Genomic DNA, 27,059 nt, shown 5'->3' with positions numbered 1-27,059 from the left:
AGCATCTCCCTGTTCTGTCAGGCAGACAAACAGCTTCATAGTCTTTCCAGGTCAGCTCTGTGCGTGGATAAATATCTGCTACACTTAAAATACAATCATTATTTGAACAGTGTGTGTTCCATTATGTAAATCCATGACCTGCTTTATAGTGTTAAGATGTGATTTGTTAAATCCCCGAGATTTCTTCTTCCACCTTTCCACTTTCTAAAGTTTTGACTTTGCCTGCAGTAGCTGGAAACACTGAGAGAAAGGAGGAGGGGAGATAGAGGCAGAGATTTGAGGTGAATGTTGTTTCGTGTCCCACGGAATTGTGAGCTGACTCCTAATCTGTCAGGATGTGCAAGCAGGAGGAAAAGAATCGAGAAGAGTGTGAGCAGAGGTGGAGAATTGTTGTTGTCCTCCCCTGCTAAATAGGCAGAGTAATCTGATGTCATTGTGACCATAGGAACATAAAAACCCCACAGAGATGCTGGGCTTGATTACATCAGTTCATAAAATTGTCTTTGCTTTCCTCTCTGCACTAACAGCTTTGATGCAAAAGCTGATGTAATGCAAACACACTTAGTAAAAGTGCAAAACAACCATGTTGTATTTTTTTTTTTAGCCTCAGAAAGGATTCTTTATTATTGAAGGCAATGGTGATTTTGCTGCTGATTTCAGTAAGTACCTTTAGTAACAGTTAACTAGATGACATTCAGCTGGACTGGCAGAGACACATTTCCATCTTTTGATGCTGCTTCTAGCACAACCCATAGCTGAAATGGAAAATTTTACTTCTTCATCCTCTTTTACATATAGACAGGAACTCAAATAGAGAAGAATGGAAGTCCTGCATTATTTTAATGCATTGAAATGTGCAAATACATTTCCTTTTTTCTTGTTGTTGAACTTCCTGCTTATTCTGCCAGCATATATGAGAATTTGAATAGGTTGCATTAAGAATGCTCATTGAAGCAGGATACCCAGCTTGCTTCAGTCAGGGGCTTTGGCTCAGTTAGGGCACCTAGACTGGCCGATACTGAAACACCTGCTATTTATCTTTGCAATGTGTTTCAGGAACATAGGTAAAAAAAGGTGCATTCCTGCAGAGCTACTTGCAAAATGAGAGCTTGAATCTGTTTTGGTGTAGGTTAGTCATACATGAAAATATATATATATTTGTATATATATAAAAAGTTATCTTGGGATTTACTAAACATTTGTGTTGCAAAATTTTTAGACTGTTTCTGTCAAATAGTAGCTATCAATGTAGGTTTGGTTATCCTGTACATTAAAGCTGAATTTCATACTTTACCAGCATAGTTTGGGAAATGTTGAGGAGAATGTGGGTTTGGAGAGTACTGAGGTGGTGTACACTGAGTAATGTTCGTAATAAACATGAACCATTAAGGATGTTGTGAAGAGAGTATACATTTAGCACATGAGAAATGGCAGTAACTATTCTCCATTATTGTAAGCTATTTGTTTAGTATAATGACAAATGTGGAGGAGGAGGGTCAGTCATGGAGAGGAACTTAGCATTGTGAAGAAGTGAGTGCATGCTGGGTCATTTTGCCAGCAAAAAGCTATAACCATAAAACATCAGATTGCAACACTTATCTGAATTGTTGGGCATTTCTCCTTTAAAACTCTGTCTCACCTGCTTTTGAAAAAGTAGAGTTAAATGGTTTAAAATTTTGCTTCTTACGCTATAGAAACAGTTAAGAACCTTCTGTTAATACCATACTAAAATCATCAGACAGTTCTGTCATTTACAACAGGAAATAATTGTGTTGTAGTTCATTCTCAAATTAGGAAAAAAAAAAAAAACCACCAACAAAAACCTGAGCTGCCCACAAAAGGCGGTGGGGGATAGAAATTTACAGGTTTTTAAAGTATATAGGAAATTTATATTAAAAAAAAAAAAGGGGGGGGGGGAGGGGGGGAAGAAGCAAGCATTCAAATTCCCGTGGAAGCTGTGTTTGTGTCAGGCAGAGCAGCTGCGCTGCAGCCTCCCCTCTCTGGATGACCTCAGTCCCGAGCGAGACAGAGCGTTCCGGGTGCAGGTGTGACTGCTGAATTATTTGTTCTGTTTTAGTGTCAGTCAGTTACAGTGAGGTATTCTGGGTAAAATTTGTATCCACTGAATAAAGTGAATTGGTATATTTGGTATTCCACAGTTCACGATGTGCCTTCCTGCTGTTGCGGCAGTAGTTTATTTTATTCTGTTGAATTACATCAGTTAAATAGGACGGGCGAGGGGAAGTGACTCCAGCAACAACCTCTGAATGCATCAGGCAGGCAGACAGAAAGGCAGGATTGGACTGAAGATGGTGCAGGACATAAAAGATAGTTTTGACAGCTGAGTTGTGATCTTTTTGACGAGGTTTGTATATGCTGTTTGAGTTGGGAATTTTAAGTTTCTTCTCCATGTTCCATGAGAAATAGAGCTGTGAAAAATGCTCATTTTTATGCACACATATCCAGTCAGCCTTGTTTGAATTTGTCTATTCCTGTGATGCTGTCAGTGTTAGTTAACCTGCCCTAGATCGCATCAGTCTTTGCCAGGTGTCAATACCTAGTTATGTTCTGTGTGTCTTCTATCTCTTACCAGTTTATGAAGCTTTATAGAAAGATCCTGTTCCTTCATTTGTGTTTGGTGTAGACTGCCAGTGAGTACGACTTCATGTCCTGATACATGGCTACTTTTCTGATGCTTGTTTCCAACCAAACAAGTCTAGTCAGACTATGGGAAAGCCAGGTTCTTGATTATCTGATTATATTTTTTTTCCCCATGTTTGTAAGATGTAGGCTTTTCAGTGTCTTGGAAGAATCAGCACAGATCTAGAACCCACAAAAGCAAGTCCTTCTAGGAAGATGGGTGTAGTTTTCTCCAAATAATTAATAAGAAATTCAATGCCTGCTTTGGCAATCATTAAAGAGAGAGCTCCTTATTCACCACCAGATGTATGACTTCAGCAGCTAAGTCCACATAATGCTTTTAGGAGATTCTCCCTTTTATCACTTGAAGTGCAATAGAGGGATATAGTGTTCCAGATGAGTTGTAATCCTATATGGGTTACAGAGAATGGTGGCAATAGTATTACTCTGCATTTGAGATCTCAGTCTTCTGTAGATCCATTATCCTGTTACTTCTCTGTACAAACATAGGAGTGGCATGACTGTTGGCTTCCTGTGAGGCACAGAGTATTGGCATACAAATGTGTTTGAGAATTTGATAAAATTTATTTTAAAAGGAAAATGAATTAACATTAGGATTCCTATACAAATAGCAATGTACTCATAAACATTTTTTTGTTATGTTAAATGAGCCTGCTATTGCACTGTGTGCTTTATTAAGTAAGAAGTGGATGAAAAATGGAAGGGAGTTTGCTGAGACTGGCTGATTTTAAATACTGGTTCTTGTTTTTGATCCGGGGCAGTTTCTTTAAGTGATCTGACTCTAACTGAAGATATATAGCGAATAGATCAGATATCTCTGAGGATTTAAGACGGGTTTTCGGTGACTTATGAATGATAAGCTAGCTTGATTAGCTGGTACAAGTCACATGAACATGTAATCCAGTGTATTCATAGCATAGTATGGTTCTCTTGAGCATAAGAATTGTCTGCTAGCTATTTTTCTTTTAAACCATCTGAAGCAGACAGATCTTTCGCATGAAATCAGTAACGCATTCGTGGTTGGACTTGGAAACACATCAGTGTTTCTAATGGTGGGAAGTAGTTGAAGAGGGATTTGGTAGGGTCAAGAACAGCTCAACCACCACCCACTGCTGCTGGTGTTGGGAGTAGTGAGACACCGTGGTAAACAGCTGGTATTTCTGAGTCATTCCTTCTGCTGTTCCCACCTCATCCCTCTGTCTAGGGTGTGGGGGCGGCCAGGTACGTTTCTAGGCAGGGAAGTCATTAAAATTGATGTCACAAATCACAGTCATGTTACGGGGAGGAGGGGACATACGGTTACGTGGTACCCCGTACCCCTTTTAAAGCCTTTATGCACTTATCTACCTATGATGTATGTAAAAAGGTTGAGGGAGCAACATGTAGAGGGCCAGTTATTGTGCCTCACAAGGATATGACAGCTTGTATCCTTAGTCTCACCTGTCTGTTGGTATGTCAAGCGCTAGACTACAGACCCATATTAAGGTGTAGGAAGGATCTTTCCCAGAAACATAACTATTAATGTATTTGTGTATTTATTTGCCTGTCTGCTTTCTGGGGGGTAGATGCTGGTTTTAGGTTAATGGAGGTTGATAGGATGCATAAAGGTTAGGTGTGATACATTAGGGGCATGGTGAATATAGCTCGTGATATAGCTTGTATATAGCAGGTAATATAGCCTGTGAATATAGCAGGTATTATAGCTTGTTCTGGAATCACTTCTGCCTCCCATTGAGAAAACCGGGGTGCAATAATATGGTATCTAGGTGGTATCTTTTGGACCTTGATGAAGATCACAAGTTAGCTTAGAGTTCATGGTGTGCTATTCTGCACTAGTAGATTGCGTGTATGTTCTTAACACCAGCATTGGACATTCTGCTTCAGAAAAGGCATCTCCATGTAGAAGCTTAGGGCAAGGTTGCTACCTTAGCATGAACTTAGAGTAACCTGGAATAGTGTTCTGAATACGTGTTCTTTTGTTAGATTGTGTAAGGTAGAGCAGAGAGTCATCCTGCTTATCTTAATAACAAAATCTGACACATCTGAGTCCATGGTGGCCCACTGAAAAAAGACATTGAAATACCCCAGTGAGTGGGGTAGTGCTGTTCAGACAAGTTGTGTATAACTTGAGACAAATAAGAATTGTTTCTTTATGAACTCTGAATTTGTTTGCATGCCTGTCTTAATTATGTTCTTTCAGGTAAGACAGGGAAGTCTCTAACTGCTCCAGAAGGAAAGGGCCTGGAAAGAAAATCAACTCTGTCTTTGGCAAATAGGTATCAGGTAACAGTGGCAATCGGGGAGCTGCTTCTTTTTCATGATATTTATCTGAACCAGTCTTGATGAACTGAGTTACACCTGAATTGCGAGCTACAGTTTCAGAGGAAGGAAATTCTTTTCATGTCTTAAGCTCTTAGTCACTGAAACCAGAAAAGTGGCTGCTTTTCATTTTTGTGTAAAGTGCTGTTGCTTTTGATATGCAAATGATGCACTGTACCATATAACCTCAGTCTTCTAGAGAGCAAAAGGAAGGGCAGAGGAAAGTGTGTGTGGTGCAAGAATTCAAATGATATGGAAGCAGGGTTCCTGCTCTCTTTCACAATTCAGTCCTAAATTCAAAAAAAACAAAAAGAGATCAAATCAGTCTGGACTCTGAGGGCAAGGATTGCCCTGTGTGATAAGGGACACTTGGGAATTTCTGCATGTGATGAATATACACGGTAACTGAGCTGACTGTTAAAGCAGCTGTAGTGAGCAGTAATAGAACTGAGTGGGCTGTAGCTGAGCGACAGCTCATCATATAATCATCATGTTTTCCACTTACAGCATTTCTGAAAAACAAGAAAGATGGTTTAATTCTTTTTTGTCTTCCTCTAACAAGAGATTTTGAGTAATTATTTTTTAGAAAACCTTCATTGACATCTGGGCCATAGATACATATTTTGAGTGATAGAAGAGTTATCGTGTGTGATTCAAAATACATTCTCCCTCCTCCATCTCATTAAATCAGACGGAGAATTTTCTGTAGTCACTTTTCTTTTTCCTTAATCGTCTTCCCCTGTGCAGAGGTCAGATTTGCTCTGCTGGCATTTCATGATGCAGAAGCAACCACTTGGCAAAGCACAGACCTTTACTTGTTTCGGTGTCTCTGATGCTCTCTGTCGTTTCCCCACTGACCGCTGACCCTTGAAGCTGCCCATGAGACATGCAGTGGCGAACCGAGCAGCTCTGAACGCAGCCCGCTGCAATTAGCACAGCTTAGCCATGCCACACCGATGAGGCAGGTCATTGTCTGCCTGTCTTCTCTCAGTGCTTGGTTCTAAGCGGCTGATTGTGCAGAAACAACACTCCTGTGATAAGACAGAGTAGGAGCAGGTTCCCTGTTTTTACAGGGAGGTCTCACTAACTGCCAAGTCAATCTTTTTTTTTTTTTTTTTTTTGCATTATCGGGAGAGTAGCAACTGGAGAATGGCTTTATTTGGTGAAGTAGGACTTAAAGGAAAATAGGTCTTATGAAGCTAAAACTAGTAGGAGACCATGCTTTATGCTATGAGTCTTTAGGCATCAGTGCGTACTGTGTGCTCTAGTTTTGCATCATATTTTCTCATCCAGTATTGACCGTAAAAGTCCTATCGCACCTGGTCAGATACTTTCAGATACGGTATAGTGCTAATCTTCATTAGTGGGCTTTGGAGCTTGTCAGGTTTTGTATCTAGAGGTGTGTTTTATAGTTAATAAAGTATAATTATTTTAAAAGAAGTGAAATTTGCGTTTATTATTTGTAAATTTGAAGCTGTCCCTATGAAGTTGATGAAGTGTTGTAAAGAAGACTTGGTGTCTATGGCTGCATTTTTCCTGCAAAGTTAGCAAACTGGGTGGTTGGAGTAGAGGGCAAGAAAGTAACTTCAATTGTTTGCATTTTATATTCTTTTAGAAGAAGGTAGCTTAGTTTGCAATTGTGATGCACTCCATTTATTTACTAAAGTTTGTACAGCTCTCTAGCAACAGGTTTTCCTAATGTAGGTCACCACTGAAGTGTCTGTATGCGTGTAAGTTGCTTTGCTGATAGCTTTCAGAGAAAGTTCATAATGTACCTTTTTTCAGTTACTGTTTTATGCATGTGTATAAAATTTAGAAATAGCTTTTTCTCAGAAATTTATTGCAGATAAGAATGAGAAATCATCAGAAATTAAGAAGATACATTTCAAGTAAAAGTCATTCATCATCTATCACCTAGGAATGAATAAGGACATACTTTTAGATTAGTAAAAGGTATAACTTTGTATATGCCCGTAATGGAGTATGACAGAAAAAAGTTATGATTAGAAACTTTGATTAGTGACTTTGATCAGTGAAAATAACTAGCGATTAGGCACTAGTTCAAGATCTGTCTTCTTGTACAAAGTATGAGGGGCTCATGGGAAATTATAATGAACAAGGAAGGCAGATTTTATATATGTATATATGTGCACATATATACACGTATATAAAAATCTATTTTATATATGTATTTTAAACTGAAACATATTCTAATATGAAAGGTATCAAACCACAAAAAATGAGAATACACAGTTAGTTAGAATCCGCAGTTACTGTTAGCATTGGTTAAAGATGAGACATATCGATTGATCTTCCCCTGAGATTTTTGTTTGTTTGCTTAGAGGTCACAGTATTTAAAGGATGTTTATGGGTGAAGTTCATGGAAAACTTTCTCTGGCTTTACTAAGTTAGGATTTCTTCCCATGTATTCCAAGAGATCTCAGATCACGTTTGTGATTTAGGGTACAGTACAATTCTTGAGAGACTGTAAGAAAAAAGGGAATTCATGTGCTGCTAAAAAGCCAGGACACACCATACTAAATATTCTTTACAAGATTCGTATTTTAGTTTACAGACAATCTTTATTTGATCACTTTATGTGGTTTTTGTTTCAATTTTCTGACTGTAAAAGGAGAAAAAAAGTTATTTGGAAATCCGATGACTGGTTTACATAGGGAAAAATACTTAAGATTTTATTAACATGCCTCAGGGTTTTTGTATATGTGTATATGTATATGTGGAAATGAGACATCATTTTTATTCCCCGAAACTTAGTCCTTCAATGAAAGCAAGGCTGCAGGATGAGCTTTTATTGAGCTAAGAAGTGAAACCAGACAACTTTGTTTTAAAACCAGAACTATTTTCTTCATATAAAGTTAAACAGAAGTAGTATGAGTTTATTGGGCTAAGCATTTTAAGTATAAAATGTAATCCTTTTTTCAAAGGTATTTTCCTAGTATTGGAGTTCCTCTGGTTCTTATTTCTTAAGATGTTTTAATGCAAGTATATAGATAGTTATGTAGTCAAGATCTACTTCTGGAGTTCAATTTAGATCCACACTATTTTTAACTTACAAAAAAACCCTTAGAACTCGTTTAATTGAGAATTTTGAGCTTTCAATGGCCAGGAAAAATAGAGCTACTTCTTTGATGGCATTTATTAAAAAAAAAAAAAAGAATATGTACAATACAGTCTAGGTCTTCACAGTATTGGGGAGATTAAAATAAATTTTGTGATCTTGTATTTCTCAGTCCTGTTTATAGAGACTTGGTAAGAGTAGCTGGCTGCACTGCTGACAGCACAGAAGAGTCATATTAATTTGACCAGTCAAACAATGACTGTTTTCCATGACCTCATGCTGTTACTACAGGTGCTAAAAGTCAGCAGTAATAAACACAACCGAGAGGTTTATCATGTCTTAAATTAGAGCTTTGGGCAGAAAGACTGCTGCCTCAGTGACACACGCTAGCGAGAGCTAAAGGGAACATACAGAAAACTTTCCAAGATCATGGTGGTACTGTTTCTGTAAGTGTTCAAATACAGTAACTTTTGCAAAATCTCCTTTAGAAGCCTAATCATGGCAAAACCTGAGGTCTGCTATAAAGCTCGAACACGGGCACTGCAATACACCTGTGCTGTCCCGTTACAGCCTTTCCTGGTGGGACTGATGAGAATAAAATTGTTCACAAAGGTCCTTGTTTGCAGTTTGAAATTGAAAATCTTCAGTACGTATGTTTCTTTGGGCTAATGAAAAAACACATGTAACTATCATCTGCGTGACTGGAAGTGCCTGTATTTTATTTTCAGAGATAGAATTATAAATCTGAGCTCAAGCAGTAATATAATCAATATATTGATACTAAGTATGACATAATCAAATGTGAGAACATGCAGTAGTTATCAGTAATCATATCAAGGTGTTACTACACCAAAACCTTCGTGAATCATTAGTGAGAGTGTCACATTTCGGTTATGCCATAAACAAGACACAGTTTGAATTTTGAAAGCATTAATTATCTTTATAGGAACTTACTGGAAATGTTTGATGTTCTTTCCATAAAAACTTTCTTCTGATTGTTTCTGTTTTAATCTGCTGTCATTTGTTTTTCTTTCATTACGTATGAATCATTTTGATAGTCTCATCAAATTACTGAGTATAGAATTTAATACTGAGGTCAAATTAATTGCTTGTATTGGCAATTACAATTCCATTTTAATCCGTAGCTCACAATCATAGATAACCATGGTTTTGATACGGCCTCTGCATTGAAAGACAAGTTTTGTGTCTCCTTGTCTGTTGCCTGTGCTGTTGCATGAATTTCACCCAATTAAGATGAAACCAATATACTTCCTCTCATCCTCCTAACCTCTGTTTTATTATCCAATGGATGCATGCAAGTGTCCAGGGATGGTGTTAGCAGGAGGCAAAGTAAGCAGGAGAGACTGTTCATGAGTAGAAAGGGACTAAATATACTGGATCAGCTGATTAATTTACTGAGTTCTGCCATTGACATGGAATGTACAGTGAAACTGGTGGAAAACCAACCCTCCAAACTGGATTTGAGGTGTATTGCCTTTGTTTCTCTGAACCAAACAATAAGGGGGGCTGCATTCCTAAGAAGACGTCTCACCTAAGCAAACTCAGTCTTAAGGCATACCAATTGGGTTTATTGAACCCTTAGAATCCTTATGTCTAGGTTAATGTGTGCCAGCGGTGAGACAGCATTTCCCTCCAGAAAGTTTCCTTTCTGTTTCTCTACTTGATAATGAATGTTTCTTTTGTTTAATCTGTATTGAATTGGGCTCTGTCTGAAGTTCTTGATGGAAAAGCTATTGTGATATCAACAGTGAGATACTCAAGTGCTTGTAGCAATCTTGGGAATGGTCAAAGGTGGAAGAAAGGAAGAAATTCTTTCTCCATAATAGTGCTGCAGATTCAGATTACAGGGCCAGGGTGTGTACTGGGAATGATAAATGTACTTTACAGAGTGGCTTTTGGAGTAAAACATGTTCTGGTCTCTCCATTCTCACAGGCACATGATACTACAGAGCTTCAAAAAATCAGAAGTAAAATCAGCTGGACAGTTGCCTCCTGCCTTCCTAAATAGGTAAACACATTACAAACACAACCAGGGTCCTTACCTACCTCATTCCTGTAAGTAGCTATAAACATCCCCTCCACCCCCCAAATTAGCATCTGTCACTTGGTTGTTTTGAAATGCTGAGCATAAGGGCCTTGCAAAGAAAACAAGAATTTAATTTGTTTTCTGGTTGACAACAATTAAGTGTAGCCAACCAAAGAAACCAACTAAAATTATTAACAAGCTAACAGCATGCCTATTGCCTGTGGCAACACAGAGCTGATGGATGATGCAGTGTTACTCATTAAATGAATCTTTATCTGTGCTTCCTAAAGCTTGGATGCTAAATAAGTTCCTAAAACCATCCATATCATTGCCATGTTAAACTGTTGCAGCAGTTGATCTGTCACTGCAGAAGCTCTGTTTTGGTCTCAGTTCTTTGCTTTTGTATTTATTATCAGTTCATTCTATAATAACATGGTGCAACCCATTGTGAGACTTATACGTAAGATCACCATAGTAATAAACTTGGTAAGGCCGGTGAACTGAACAACACGTTTGCTCAGTAAGTGGGGTTCAGCTGATTATCAGCTGCTGTAAATTGCCATTTACTTGCTGATGACTTTGTCCTTTTTCTAGGGACAAAGTGGGTTTACTGGTGTGGATGCCTGCCTCATTGCTTCACCAAAATGAGATAGGGCGTGCAGGAGAGAAGGGAGATTGTTGCAAGTAGAACCCACCATGGTGAGTTGGATTTTGTCCCTACTTCTGATACAGAATATCCCAGTGACGCTAAATACATTGCTTAAACCAAACTTTTCACGCAAGTGTTTTTCCTTCTCTGGAAGTATATTATGCCTAACACTTGCTTGGCAGCAGTGCTGGATTGAGAAGTTCTTCCCTACTGTTTTTTCCTCCCATGCCACATGAGGTCCGCAGAACTGCTTGAGGGGACCTTCAATAAATTAAAGCAGCAAACTAAATGGAGCTGAAAATAATTACTTTCTATCGTGTACATGAGAAAAGTATGAGAAACTGTGGCTTGTATTCTTGATTTGACACCACAGAGTCTGTCTTGAACGTTATGCTGAAAAATAAGTACATAGAAAATAGATTTTTAATTTTGAATTGCTGAATACCCTCTAGAATTGTAATAAAGTGCAGGGATTCAAAATTAATAATACTTCTTAAACTAAACTGCCTTTCTTGGCTTTGTTTTTAAAATAGTATAGTAATTGCACACCTTACAGGCACATTCTTAACTAAGCTCATTAATGTTTTGTAAGACACGTATGTACTGAACAGATGAGCACAGAAGGAAAGAAAAAATCCTGAACCTCCCTTCAAGAGGTTCAAAAGGTTACAGTAAGGAAATTCCTGGGGCCATGCTTGCATGGTCGTGTTCAACTGAACATCTGAAAAAATTGCTGATTAAGTAAGCCCTGTTGATTCTGCAAAATGTTTAAAAGTAGGGATCTTTAATGAAAATACCAGATTGAGGATATAATTAAAGACACTATTATAACGCTTACACACAAGAGAACTGAATGAAAATTCTGCATTCTTGCATTTACTGAATTTGACCTGCAGGGAGTTACAGACAGGATATTATTCTAGCACCTTTGGCTGTGCATGCTGTTGGGGAACCAAGGCCTTGAGGCCATGCAAGGTTCAAATTTTAAATCTGTCTACTTTTTGTGCTAGAATGAGCAATGTTTTATAATATCCTTATACAGAGATAGAAGACTTCTGTGCATATTTGTGACTTTGGAAGCCGTAGGGTTTTTTTGTGATTTGTTGTTATTATATTTGACATCCATGCAGTGTTTTATAACGTTTTCATAAAGAGCAGCAGTAATGCTATTGTGAGATTTACACACACACACACACACATACACACACACCCATGTTGGAGTCTGGGTCTTGTTTATTTCACTGCTATGAATCCTAATAATTTTTTGATCATAAAATGAAAGTTCAGTACTTAAGGATGTCAGGATAACAAAATACCTGGTAGAGATCAATTTTCCATTACTGCAAATGTGTGTTTCCTGTCATTGTTCCCTGTGGTGGTAAAGGAGTCCTAACAGAACTTCTGTCAGTCCACAGCACTGCAGCATGGAAAATGTATCTGCCTTGGTGTCTTCATTTAATGGATTTAATTTGTTTCTAATTTTGAAGCTTAACCTTGGGTTTGAAATTCACTGTGAACAACTCTTTCAACTGCAATGGGGACTAATGAAACCCATAGTTTGCTGTAGGTGTATCGCCTTTGTCCTCACTCCTCATGACAATAATCCCGTCTCCCTCATGGCTTCCCTTCTTTGTTGCCTTCACTTCTTCAGGTTTTCCTAGACTCCCGCTTGTATGTTATCCCAGTTCTGACACGTGTCTTCTCAGTGCCTTGTAAGGATGCACCAGGTCAAGCTGCTGAGCAGAGGCTTCCCACATATTGTGCACAGAGATAGGCCTGAGCACTTGTGCATCTACAAATACGACAGTTTTGAGTTAATTCAGAACTAATTTAAACAAAAGCAAATACGATATCTTCTTTTATTATTGTTGTAAATTCTAGGAGTGATTCTTGGAATTGTAAGGGAAATGCTTCTTAACCTGTATCAGTGTGAAATTTGATGACTTTACCAAGACCAAATTCCATGAAACATGTCAGCTTTTTCTATAGCAGTCTATAGCACCTTGTGAGATGATTTGGTCCTTATGACCTACTAATGTTATTGGATCCGTTGCAAACCCAAACCTATCCAGCATTTGCGAGCTTCTCAAAAGGTGTTCGTATAAACAAAGATTTGACTATATTTTTACCCATGTATTCCTTTAGCTGGAGCAATGAGGAAAGCCTTATTTAATATTAAGCGGACTCAGGCATGCTTCCTGCTCTAGTGTAAGCACCTAAATCAGCTGAAAGTTATGAAATACATGAGGTGGTTTAGAGCCAGCTAGAATCGGGCCTGGAGTGGAAGAAGGAGGAACAATTTTTAAAAATATCTAAATGTTTTTATTCATAAACTGGTTAGTTGTGATGAGGATCTAGGAAGCTGCGGGGAATATTATTGGAATGTGATGCTGTTCTGGAAACAAGGAAACACGTTGAGCAGAAGAGAGGGAGTGCCAAATCTATGAAAAGGTATGCAGTTCAATTTTTGTTAAAATCTACAGCATGGTAGGAGGCACGTGTTCTGAAGACACTCAGAGGAATAATGCTTGTTCCCCCAGTGTCTCTAATGACCAGCTGGTCATAGGGCCGGTCTGCAGAGCATCCTTCAAGAGTTACATGGATTTGTGATGGTCTGATGGTGGTCAAGGTGTGGCTGGGTGTTAATGCCCTTCAGAATGGCTTTAATAAGTGCTATGCAGATTTTTGCATAAATACTTTGTGATGTTAGATATAGATTATTAAAAGAAAGTGCAAGTGTGAGGAGAGGAGGTTTTTAGCTCACTCCAGTGTCAGGAATAGGGTTTGGAAGATGAGACAGGACTTCCTAATTAGGACTCTTCGCTTTAAAGTAGATGTACTTCAGTGTTTTTTTAGGTGTCTTCATTAACATGATGCCTTATTGAGAGTTTCTCATAGCTATTTTTTCTACATCAGCCAGTATTGAAACTTCAGCCATATAGATGTCAGGGAATTCAGCAGTGTTTCTCATGGTTAAATTCATAGCATCTGTTTTCTGGTTTGCTTTACAGAAGGACCTTTTCATTACTGGATAATAAAGAGATATGAACCTAGCCACTTGCAGTGATATGAGAAAATAAATCTTTCTATTGGATTATTTCTATGTTTATTTTTTTATTATTCATGATTATGTGAGCGCGAATCATGAGATAAGTTGACCATGAGGAATGGATGAATGAGGGAGGCAGAGCACAAAAGCTCTTCTAGCAAAACTTGGGGAACATAATGGTATTCGTGGTATTTTGAGTAGAAAGGAATCAGGAAAAAAAAAAGGGAAATTCAAACAGAAGAAACCTCTAAGCTAGCTAACTCTAATTCAACCTTCTCTTGCTTGAAAAGAATTATTTTTAATACTTTTGATATTTCCCAATCTGTTCTAAATGTAAGAAATTTGTGTAGCAAAAACAGTGAATAGTCATCACTGATCATAGGGTTTAGGGCAGACTATTGGGTGGCAAATTGTACTGTCGTCTTGGAGGTGCCCGTTTTACCTGCCTCTGAAATATAGTGTATTTTTCTACTAGACTTTTCTGTTTAAATTGGAGATTGTGCTTTTGAAGTCCAAGGCATAACCTTGTAGTGACAAACCTTAAAACAGATTTTGAAAATAAGCTGGGTGGAAAAATGTCATTAACTTGCAGGTCGTGTGAAGCTTGGAAAAAAACATGAAAAAATAATAGTATACATGGATTTTATTTGGGTTAAAAATAAATAAATCAGTCTCTCAATTCCAGGCATTATAAAGTAAAGCCTGCACTGTTCTTTGCTAATGTATTTATTAAGTTATGCTATTGCAATTTCAAGGGAAACTCCTACAGAACTTAGTAAACCATGAGTGAAGTTATGTATTTCTTGATTTGCGTTTGGTCATCTTAGCTGTCATCAAGCTTCAGGGAGGAATTTAAATCAACATTTTAATTGAATTAAGTATTTTTGAACAAAGGATGGGGATTCCTCAGTATTTCATTATTTTGAAGTATTTATAGTATCTCAGTTATGAAGTTAGTTCAGCAATAGGTCTGGGGTAAAGGAAAAAAATATTTAAGTAATCAAATAACAAATTATACCAGTGCAGGTGTGCTTCTCTTTTGTAGAACAGAGTGCTGGAAAGACATGTGTTTTCTTTTTGTCTCCTTATAAGTCTTTTTGTAGCTCATTTGAAATGAGAGAAACATTGATTTGTTCAAATTCATTGCAAAGCAATGATAAACATATTTGTGTTTAAAAAAAGGTTGGAAGGTCTCTGGCAGAAGATGGCAGAAGAGCCATGGCACAAAAGAATATTGTCTTATAATATGGAGTTCTGAAATGAGAGAGAGCTAGCTGCTAGCAAGAAAATGCACGTTACCAAAAAAAAGGAGCACTTGTGAGCTAACCTGTTTATACAACAACAATAGCCAATGCAAATGTTTGAAGTGATGTCAACTGTGAAATTTCTCTCAAAGAGATGAAAAAGGTATCCTTGACCAATACTGCTTTCCTTTTTCTGTCCTAAGTATAACAACTGAACAGTCTGAAGTACATTCTGCTGTTAGTGTCATGCTCTCCTGTTTTTTGGCATAGGCGGTCCTGTTCTGCTAAGCTGTTCTATGGAGTCAATACACAGTCATTCAGAAACAGCTGGATTTCTACATCTGATAGCTGTGAAGTTTGTTGAACATACTGTATTGATCTGGGGCCTGAAATTATTTTTGTCCGTTCTTCTGTTTTCTTTACTTGTTGACCTGTAATTATCCAAATATTATCTGATACAGTTTGAAGAGAAAATAATTTATTTCAGTACTTTCAGGGGATGGAGTAAGTACGTAAATGTAGACCTGGGTCATACCAAATACAAAATATAGACCTTGGTTCCATACCAAAGAGTGTTCTTTCTGTCCACACAGTCTAGAAAAAGGGAGATGACAAAAATGTTTCCTTACAAGCAAACCTTCATGCCAAATATATGTAAACAGACTGAATTGTGTGTGGATGAAGTCAAACAAAGAAGCAAAGTTAGAATTCACAAATCTTTCTTTCCTACTTTCAAGTCTGAATTGTGTTCAGATCCTGGTGGGGTTTTTTTTGTCTTTGACTACTAAAGGTCTCTTCTTGAATATAGATTCTTTGTCTCTCTTCCTTTCAGAAGTGGGACTTGATGTACCAAACTGTCTTAAGGCTCCTGGACTATTGCTGAGCTCATCAGTTCTCTCTATAGCTGATGCACAAATCTTTTCGGAACTCCACCCTCCTCTGTGGGAACTATTTTTTTATTTAAACTGTTGGGGATTAAGAATTATATCAGCGAAACCTCGGGGATTCTGGCTCAAAATTTTTTAAGTATGCAGTTTGATCACGGAGAAGAAGCTGTATACCCAAGTGTTGCATATCGAATGTTTCCTCTGGAACCATTGTCGCTTCAAAAGCCCTTGTGAGTCTGGACGCTGCACTCAGCATCCACAAGTCCCTGTCTTTCTACTCGGGTGTCAGACTAATTTTATTTGTCCTTGCCAGATCACCAGCGCTGAACAGATTGCATTGCTCTGTTCTGCTGGGGCAAAGTCAATCCCCGTTAATGGCTTCTTTAATCTTTTAAAAGTGATTATTTTATTTGGGGCAGTGCCTCCAGCCAATTCCAGTCTCTTGCTAGTGACAGTGGTCAAATAGAGATAAGCAGTGCCTGCATAAGACAGGTTAGACTCTAATCTTTCCACATTTTGGGCCTGATTTAACTGAAAAAAATTTCTAAACTTGGTTCTCAGGAGTCATAACATCGCATGGCTCACGTGGTTTACCTTCTCCAACCTTGATTTCAGGTAATACCAGTTATCACTCTATGTGCTATTAGCTGTTATGTATCTAATCTAAACCAAGTCTATCTGATGTGTCTCATCTATGCATCTGAAGTATCTAATTGTACAGTATACTTTTGTTAGATTTTGCCTTTCAAGGACTAGAAGAGCAGGAAATTAGAGTAGACCAGGGAACCTGCAGATCTGAGGAAAAAAGAGGAAAAGAAATGTTCTGTTATTCCGCCTTACATTGCCAATCTAAACATCTTGTGATGGCAAAATTCACTTCTAAGCATTTAGTAGTTTCTTGCAAAAATTGATCTGTCTTGAATATTAATTTTGCCAACTTTACAGAATTTATTTCTCTGTGTCCCCCCTGATGCATGACTTGGAAAAGAAAACCCTGGCTTAGATGGCTAAAGGTTAAAGTCACAGATGCTGTGGTGTTGCTGGCTTGAAGCCAGCACCTTGTGCTGTGTAAGCCCTTCAGTTCCTGGAAGAGCTACAGATGTCTTCTATCTGGAATTCTGTAAGGCTTTTGACATGGTCCCCCACAACATCCTTCTCTCTAAACCGAAGAGAGATGGATTTGATGGGTGGACTGTTCGTTTGATGTGGAATTGGTTAGATAGTTGCATCCAGAGGGGTAGTGGTCAGTGGCTCAATGTCCAGATGGAGATTGGTGATGAGTGGTGTCCCTCAGGGGCCCGTACTGGGACCACTACTGTTAAATATCTTCATCAATGACACAGTGGGATTGAGTGCACCCTCAGCAAGTTTGTGGATGACACCAAGCTGAGTGGTGCGGTTGACACATCTGAGGGATGGGATGCCAACCAGAGGGACCTGGACAGGCTTGAGAAGTGGGCCCATATGAACCTCCTGAGGTTCAACAAAGCCAAGTACAGTGTCCTGCACCTAGGTTGGGGTAACCCCTGGTATCAATACAGGCTGGGGGATGAAGGGATGGAGAGCAGCCCTGCCGAGAAGGACTTGGGGATATTGGTGGATGAAAATCTGGAAATGAGCTGGCATTCTGCACTGGCAACCCAGAAAGCCAACTATATCCTGGGCTACATCCCCAGCAGCATGGCCAGCAGGTTGAGGGAGGTGATTCTGCCCCTCTACTCTACTCTGAGACTCCCCTGCAGTGCTGCATCCGGCTCTGAGGCCCCCAACATAAGAAGGACATGGACCTGTTGGAACGAGTGCTGAGGAGGGCCACGAAGCTGATCAGAGGGTGGGAGCACCTCTGCTATGAGGACACGCTGATAGAGTTGGGGTTGTTCAGCCTGGAGAAGAGGAGGCTCGGGGGAGACCTTATTGTGACCTTTCAGTACCTAAAGGGGGCACACAGCAAAGATGGGGACAAAGTTTTTAGCAGGGCCTGTTGCAATATGACAAGGGGTAATGGCTTTAAACTAAAAGAGAGAGGATTTAGACTAGATAAAAGGAAGAATTTTTTTACGCTGAGGGTGGTGAGACACTGGCCCAGGTTGCCTAGAGAGATGGTAGATGCCCCATCCCTGGAAACATTCCGGGTCACATTGGACGGGGCTCTGAGCAACCTGATTTAGTTGAAGGTGTCCCTGCTTATGGCTGGGGAGGTTGGACTAGATGGCCTTTAAAGGCCCTTCCAACCCAAACGATTCTATGTTTCCTACTAAGCTCAATGTCTGCTTTGGAAAGGGCGTTTTCCTGTTTGTAAATAAGTCCAAGTGTCTCTCACCCTCCCCCCAGCGCCTGCTCTGGGCTCGTCCTCTGCACAGAATTCTGATAACTTCTAGTTTGTTTTACACATCTTCATCAGACGTCTGTTGTCTCTCGCAGGGCTGGTGATGGCAACACCCCAAGCGCAGCAAACTACCGCTTACAGGTTTTTTAGGAAACTGCTTAGATCCCAGAACTTTCCTGTAATGAGAAGGTGGTTATCAACAGAAAACAGATCTCACTTTTAGTTTTCTGATGCAGTTAATATAACTTGTAGTCAGAGTGATAAGACAGAAATGTTATTCCGTTTTATTTAGGTGTCATCTTGGCTATTGCTGTGGCAGTATTTTTACAGAAGTATGTTGGCTTATTATAGAGCAGTGGCATTTGGTTTTGCAAAGAACTAGGACACATTACCTGTCACTACAGGCAGCTTACTCTTGAATTCATCATTTGGCAGTTACTGCTAATTTTCAGCTAATTTAAGACTATGTACTGTTTGATTGTAGTCTGTTTGAATTTCAATATTGAATTTGTCTTAGGAATCCTCATTAAGATACAATTAATAAAGACTAACTGCTGTATTAGGATACTCAGGCTGCTTGGCCTAACGTGGGTTGATGTACAAGTGTGTTTTAATTACAGGCAATGCTCTGTCATTTTGAGATTTAATTGCTAGGTTGATTTGTTGTTTTAATAACTGTCTATTATGAGACAATTTTGTTACATTGTAACAACAATATTGTTGTATGAGGTACGTATTGTCAGTGAGTGCAAACATGTAGCTTTGCTTTTTCAAATGTAGAAAACATAAACGTTTTAGTTCGTGCTCTTTACCTCTGGTATATGCCTTTACAGGTTTCATTAATTATTTTAACAGTGTGAACTAGACTAATTTTTTACTCAGTCCTCATGAAATGAAAATATTTTTGCTAACTGCCAGGAGTAAAATACTTCTAGGCCCTATTCCACAGTGAGAAATGAGGTTCATCCTCTTTTTTACAAACTTTATAAATCATGTTTTTCTCCACTGAAAGAAGTCATGTCTGTGAGGCACAGACTTCACACAGCTTTTCAGGCCAGTGTATCCAAAAAAAATTAATGTCTTGGTCAATTCTGTCCAAGGTAGGTTCTCATGGAATTCCAGGAAATTTTTGTTTGTCTTGAAGATTCCTTTTTGACAGTAAAGCTGTGTGTTTTCCAAGGTAGGTAGTTCTAGGCCTGGATGAAAAGAATTAAATGTATGCTTGTAAAAAAAAAAAAATAAAGTGTTCTCACTGGACAGTCCAACAATCAGGATGTATTTTTAAGGAAAAAATACTGACTGCTTCAGTTTAGAGCAAGAGTCTGTCACTCTAAAAAGAAATCCAAGAAGGCCTTAACGTATTGTAACATGAAAATAATCAATATAGAGCAGTAGAAAGATACAGTTTAAACCTTTCATGCAGTATAAATACTTCTATAGTACTTAAATGCTCCTTTTATAATTATTTAGCATGAAGTCCACGAGAATTTCTGTTCCATTGTTTTTACTGTTAATAATATGATGTGCACATTGGCATAGTGTCTACAGGCTAAGCTGGTAGACGGTGGCTACTTGATGAAAATATGATCTTTGTCTCTCTTGAAGTATTACCATTTTAGATAAGGTGATTAGAAACTCCAAATTTCCAATGTATAAACCTAAATATGTCATCTTTTCCAGGTGCTGCATGGGCTCTGTAATAAATTTTTAGCATTGCAAAACCAAACTATAGCCCAACCTAAGTTCATTCAGATTCATATACTTATAAGTAAATTAATGTAGTTTTGAATTGCCTCTCTTGTGAAGACAAAAAGAACGTCAGTAAAATTACCCAAAAACTATCGTTACCTGATCTCTCAGTTTTATTAATGTATATAAGGGCAGAGAGCATATGGGTGGAGAAGTTGGTACTGTTTGCATAGCTAAAGGAAGAAGCCAGTGGATACGTAGAGAAGACAGAAGTAACTCCTTTCCGAGTAAATCATCTCTCATATTTCTTCTTGAACTACCTCCATATATTTCAAGCATGAAAAGCTGACACTGGTTTCACATGGGTGTTAAAAATCTGTGGAAACTTCATCTAGAGAGATTAAAATGCTTTTGAGTAACTAAAGTAAGTTTCAGTGTAAATTAGACCAGTAAGATTCTAAAAAAAATCTCTTTGTGGAGCTGTTCATTCTTTACAGAGGACTAGAGGATCTTTAATACACTTTTAAGCTGAAATGACATTTGGCAAACAGTAGATTTCTAGACTGAAAAGGGTCAAAAACACACTGCGTTTCAGTTCCAGACATTTATTTCCTGGTCATGTTTTGCTAAATTTGGGACTGAGTCAACATCCTTTGCAGAATGTGTACCACATGTAATTATGTTCCATATATCGTTTCACTGGAGGCTATGAGGTTTGGCTGTTTCATTTGTGTTCTTAAGTTATTTATTGTTGCTGTATCATAGAAATGAATTGTGCACTGGTGGTGTAATAAACTAAGAAATGTCTTATATGTCTTATTAAACAGGCAGGGATTAAAAGGATGTCTTATTAAAACATTTTGGTTGAAAGGTTGCCTAAGTAATTAGATAAATTCTTATGGTGACGTAGTTTATTTTGTGAGGGAATGATCTTTATGCAGAAATTAAGAAAGATTTGCACTCTTTTGAGTGGTGGTTGTTAACAGATATTTTAATACATACAAAGAAATCGTTTCAATAATTTTTTTTCACTGATTGTGAAAGCATCTGCTGAATTGCTCGATACTATGATGGAGCGAGACAGTTTGTTAAATAAACTGCTGATTCTTGTGATGATGAAAAGGGGAGATGCCACCCAAGAGGAAGCCAGTTGTCTCTTCTCTGTATCTCTTACAGGGTTAAGCCATGCTAGTCACTACCCCTGGTTCTCAAGAACAGATTTTGTCGTAGGAAATGGCAGGACCTTAACACTACTAAGGGATGCTTGTGTGTTCTTGAATGCCATCTGACTTATCTACTATACTTCTTGTGAAACAGGGATGCTCTGTAAGTTGCTGAGGTTGGGACCACTCATGAGAGCCATAAAAATAACGAAGTCGATGACTGTCTACTTACTTTATTTGTTGTATGAAATCTTTTGCAGTATAGGAAGGACAGGCACGGGGGGAATTCCCAGTGTGCCGTGTATTTTTCTGTTATTTTAAGTCTTATTCATTAGAAAGAAATAAGGGCATAACACATTCTAGTATTTATGCAGATGACGTTTATTTGAAAGCTGGAGCTAAGCAGAGCTGTATGCAAAATAGCTTTCTTCTCCCAAAAAAATCAGCTTCTAAAAGCCCAGCAATTAAAAAAAGGGATTATAAGTGATTAAATTGGTTTGATAAACAGTGTTATAGTGAAAATTGAAATGCACTGTGCCTCTTAATTTCCAGGCCATGTTCTTGGACCAGTGAGACAAAATCTTCCATTTCTCTTGCAGTTACTGATAAATAGGTATAACGGTCAGCTTCTTCAAAGAAAGGTATGTGATAAAATTACTTCTGCTGCACAGGAATAAAACCCTAAATATCTCCCTGTCCTGAAGTATAAGGAAACATGAATATATGTATATTTAGTATTTAATTGTTGGTACAGATACTTAAATATTACACTGCTATTTCTTGTAATGTCTGGATTCATCCAACGTTGGAAAACTGATTGCAATTTTTAAGTAATATATATAACAGAGTATTTATATGATGTGACTTTAACCATCTTCCTGGAATTAAGAACCTAGACTCCCAAAATAGTTAATGGAGACTCCAAAGCACAGCTAGAACACTTTAGTAGAGCCTGTCTACATCTATTAACTGTCCAGGGAGAACTTCACATCTCCATTTGCGGATTGACTTGTTGGCTACAGACTAGGGGTTCTGAAATTCTTGCACTGTGTTTTCTCCATCTCTTGGTAAGAAGAAAGGCCGATTAAATGGGTAAACCTTCAACTCTGTCATTAGGATCTACTAATTGGTGTTATGCTGAGCTGGAAATGAAGTTCTGAGCTCAGACATCACTGGATAATGTCATGCTAGCAAACTCACAGGCACGCGGTCCTGAACCGATATCAAGTGTCATGGAAAGGGGAATTCTTTTCTAACAGCCTCTCTAATGAGACTTATGCCCATCCATCTGTGTATCGTTCTTCCCAGTTCCCCTGAAACCATTGTACAATTTGAAAAATAGTTAGAATTGTCAAAGTTCATAAAATTCTTAAAAAATTTGTGAAAGTCTGTGGCTGGTGGAGAAGAAAGACAAACTAGATGCATACTGTTTTCTGCGCTGTTGGACAGCAGTTGTCTGGGCAGTCTAGTGCACACATGGTTCTGGACTGACTCTGGGGTGTGCTGATGGCTGCAGAAGTTTAGGCATTAAAGGACAGAAATCCAAAGAAAATGAGGCTTCATTCTTTCTGCTGCTCACAGAACAGTTTCCTGCAAAGCTGACAGGATTTTTCAAATAAGATTTTTACATGTGGAATTAATTTATTGATTCTGTGAATTCAGAGATGTCAACTGTGCCTCCAAGCATGCTGGTATTTGTGTGCTGTTATTAACTAAAGATAGATGGATGGGTCCAGACATAACTGAAGGGATTGGCATCTGCAGCGTTGAGAGGTGCCTCCTGTTTCTGAAAATGTTGGAGCTATTTGTAAATCCAGGAGGTCACAGGACTGTATGTTGCTTATCACGCTTATGCTTGTTAGTGCTGGTTGGTTTTATAGTCAGCTTAGTCACGTCCAGGAGAAAGTTGCCAAGCTTAGAAGTGAGAGCAAAAGTGCTGTAAAAACTAAACACCAAATTTCATCTTTACGCCTCTACATAAAGTAAGCAGGGTCGCTGAAAAAGATCTCAGTATTTTTTCAGACTGCTTGGAGTATAGATGCAGGAGAAGAGAAATGGCTGCCTTTCCTCCCTGCTTTTCCTCACCCCACTTCGCACTCTCTAGAGCAATACATACTCTGCATTTTTCCTGCGCTCAGCCAAGGTAAGGTGAGCCTGTTGACCTACCTGCAGTCGTTTCATTACGAACATTACTTAGTTACTGCTTTTCCATGTCAGGAAGCCAAAATGATATAATTCTAGCAGTTCAGGTTCTTTACTCAGCCAGGTTCTCCAGTAAGAAACTTAACGCGCTTCAGCTATACTAATCCTTAATTTTTTGTCTCCCTATGGAAAAAAAGGCCCTTGCTGAAGTCTTGGCTTCCACAGATGCATGCGTCTTCATCTGAGTATTGTTTAATGGACAGATTAGTTCATGGAAAGAATAGAGAACAATGTAAGGAAATCTGTCACTGAGTAAATTCTTCTTGTGCTTTGGGCAAGGACTGATAGGACAGGAAGACTTCCAAGGTCAGCTTTCGATGGTGACACCAACTGGGGTGATGTTCCATAAAGTGTCTGACTTTCAAGAGGTAAAGCATTATGGGAAAGTTTACTGCTTCTCTGTAAGTAGCAATGGCAATTGTAATGTAAGTTCTCTGAATGTCTTTCTGGTTGAGGGCATGCTACTCAGCTTTTAATTCTATCATTTGAGTTATAGAGAAAATACAGAGCCACGTTTTCAACCTTCTGCTGGAGGCTGTTTACATAATTTTGGGCCTTTTGGCTATGGCTTTACTTGAGGAGACTGACAGTCTAATTTAATCAAGCAGATGTGGATTTGTATATGTGGAGTACATAGTCAGTCACATAAAGCTGTGTTTAAAAAAAAATAAAAAATCACAGGTCAGGTTCAGGACTGTTTGAAGTTGCCTGAGATGTTCTTTGCAGCTAAATCTCTTTTGGATTAAATCTATTTGTGAAAGTGGTGTTTTTTCTTCCTTTAGTTAAAACCCCTAGTTTTAGAGATCATTGTCATAGAAAATATTGATGTTATACGTAAGAAACTAGTAGCTGCTGTGTAGTTTGAGTTGCATACATTATGTTGCATATAACCAGTTCCATTTGTATATTAATTAAAACACAAATACTGGTGGCATGAGCTTAGTTCAGATCCAAGTTTAAATATTTGACTAGTTGACGGGAGTGACTACCTTCTTTTCCTGACACCACCGCTTTTACTTTGATGCTAGTGCTTGAAAAAACAAATTATTATCAACTAGATAAAGTTCAGCTTCTACCTTCATACATTTTAAAGTATTATGAACTCCCCATAGATGGTTTGTTTTTTAATGTCTACCAACTGCAGCTCCAAGAAATTACCTCATTGTCTCTGTCATGAAATGGAGAGTACGGCTGGTTAATTGACTGGTTCAGCAAACTGTAAAGCAAGAGGTTTTTCAAAACACATGTAAATAAGAGAAAAGCTGACTCAAATGAGCAAATATTGCACGTATTCACTGTCTGGCAAACTGACTGATTTAGTGGAAAGTAACTGACATAAGCAATAAAAACATACTTTTTCAAATAGGTTTCTGCAAAACTGAACTGGGAGATCTGTTGTTGTGGGACCAGCTCCCTGCATCAAATAATAGATTCTCTCTCATTCCCTCCCCTAGCCGTTTGTGTTTCATATAACACCTAACTGAAATTATAGATCACTGTTGAAATCAATTCCTGCTTCACCTCCGGATCTTTTTATTTTGAACCAACATCAGGATTCTTTCTTTCATCCTTGCTTTTCTGGCTAATAAGCAGATCTGCTAGTCAGGAGGAGCAATTTTCTGCCATGCTGCTTTGAAAAATTTCTAATAAATTGACAGTGTGCATTGTCCAAAGTGATGATACATATTTTCTAAAAATAATCAGCAACGACTCCCAGTCAGCTTTACTATGCATTTAGCTTCAGATCAGCAGCAAAGCAGCTGATCATTGCGTCTTTAAAATAAAGACAAAAAAATTAATTGTGTGAAAGAGCATGTCACTTTGGATAGGTTCAAGGAATTTTTGTTTTATGGATCTGTCTACTTCCAGTGCTTTTATTTTTATAAAAATCAGAGAAAAATACAGGTATTTCTGAAATCCATGTTTGAGATGTTTAAAAAAATACATAATTCCTTCTGTAGTAGATTGAACTGAAAGATATTTATGTGCTGAAGCTTGCAGTAAGCTCTGCAAAACATGTTCTAATTCCCTAGAGTGATGTTGTCATCGCGTTTGTCAACTAAGACTCAAGGAGAATACAAAACCTTTTGTATTTTCCCCTCTTTTTCCTGTCTAGTAGTCTATGATGAGCATCTTGTTTCAGAAGAGATGGTTCTTCATCTAGTTTACAGAGGCTGTCTTCATAGGTGAATTTGGTGTGTCATTTAAAAAAACCCAGGCACCGTTATTATTCTTTAGTTGTTGCCTGCAGACATTAATATTCAGTGTGGTGAAGGATTTTATTCCCCCACCCCCAGGCTTATTTTGCAATCAGTAGCAATTTCCATTTTTTTTTCTGGCTTTCTAGATTTCCTGTTTTGCACACTGATATTTAACTCCGACTGTGTCCTGCTTTTCATAGAACGTAATAATAGATGATGACGACAGTGGCAATTAGAACTAATGGTCTATTTCTTGGAGAAGCTGAATATCCATTAATCCTGTTGAAGTTGGTCAGAACTGATCAAAAGCTCTCAAAAAATCAGACTGCACTATTTTAACATCAAACTTCAAATATCTGTTTGTTGCTAATGCTTTTTTGTGTGTGTACAATTCTTCTGTGTGTTTCCTTATAACACTTTCCTTGATTTGTCAGCTTCCAGTTCTCTTCCTTGAGCCTAGTGCCTGCTAATTATTATTACTGCCTGAATTATAGGAAAAACTATAAGTTTATAATTATAGATAAAAATTATAGATTATATATAACTTTATAATTATAAATGATAAAATCATATAGATTATAAATTTTTACAACTGTAGGGGTAGCTATAGCTTATTTGTGATGAGAGAAAATGTACAGATTGTTACCAAATTGATTTGACTAAATGAAGAAGGGATTTTCTTGCTGCTTAGGGCACCTTATATCTTCTTTAAGTTTTGATGAACTTAATACCAAATAATTTCACACTAGACATTTTGTTTGAAAAAGTTAAAGTTTGCTAATATGCATAAACATAAATCTGAAAAGGAGTTGTCACACAAACCAGAAAAGATTCCAAGAAAACTGCAAAGAAATAGTACAGTACTACTTTTGCCTTTATTTTTAAAAACGATCTGCATGTTTTGTGTTGTCATTTGACAAAAAAAAAATAAACAAAAAAACCCCAAAAAAACCAAACCAAAAAACCCCAACTCTTTGATAAGCCAGGACAAAGGCACAAATGACCAAACTCGTTGTTTTGTTATTTCACTGAAGAAAATAGTTTTCACCTCTTCGTCCCCCCAGGATACCTCTAATTGGAGTGTGAGAGGTCTCTCTCTGACTAGTTTTGAAAAATATAATTAGCATATGTCTTGTCTTCTCTAATCACTTCTATACTGGTAATTCACAGCAGCATATAAATTAATGTTTGCTCCTCATCTGAACTGGACTAATACTGCCAACATCCTCAGGGGCTGCCACACCCCAATGGGGTGAGTTTCAGTCAGTTTTAGAACAGGTCATAGTCAAATCAGCGACATGGAAGTAACCCCAGATGTATGGCGTGAGATGGCCTGGCAGGGGGGACTCCAGTCCCTCCTTCTGGCAAGACTGGTTCCACAACAGCACTTATAGCTGAAAAAAACCGGCCAGAATCAGTCAATCTGAAGCTTTGCCTCTGCTTGGAGTTTGCTGTCAGAGGTAGCTTCGCAAACCCACCTTCTGTAGGTCAACCCTGATTTGATTCTTTCAATTAGAGCACTCCTCCAAACAAATTAATTTAT

General features: G+C 38.2%; 1 protein-coding gene across 8 annotated transcripts in view; it reads left to right on the top strand.

Moving 5' to 3' along the window:
* Positions 1-27,059, top strand: part of OTUD7A (OTU deubiquitinase 7A) — a 135,881-nt gene that overhangs the window by 35,745 nt on the left and 73,077 nt on the right. For 5 of the 8 annotated variants that reach the window (XM_054214807.1, XM_054214811.1, XM_054214804.1 and 2 more), the window contains exons 2-3: positions 10,014-10,088; positions 10,701-10,805. The exons of 1 other annotated variant lie outside the window; for it this stretch is intronic. The gene's annotated coding sequence lies outside the window, so the exon portion shown is untranslated. Of the gene's footprint in view, positions 1-10,013; positions 10,136-10,700; positions 10,806-27,059 lie in introns of all 8 variants that reach the window. 2 more of the 8 variants (XM_054214808.1, XM_054214809.1) reach the window with 2 other exon arrangements.

This window comes from Rissa tridactyla, chromosome 9 (assembly GCF_028500815.1).
Source record: "Rissa tridactyla isolate bRisTri1 chromosome 9, bRisTri1.patW.cur.20221130, whole genome shotgun sequence".
Classification (NCBI taxonomy): domain Eukaryota; kingdom Metazoa; phylum Chordata; class Aves; order Charadriiformes; family Laridae; genus Rissa; species Rissa tridactyla.
This window is presented reverse-complemented; position numbering and strand designations above follow the sequence as displayed.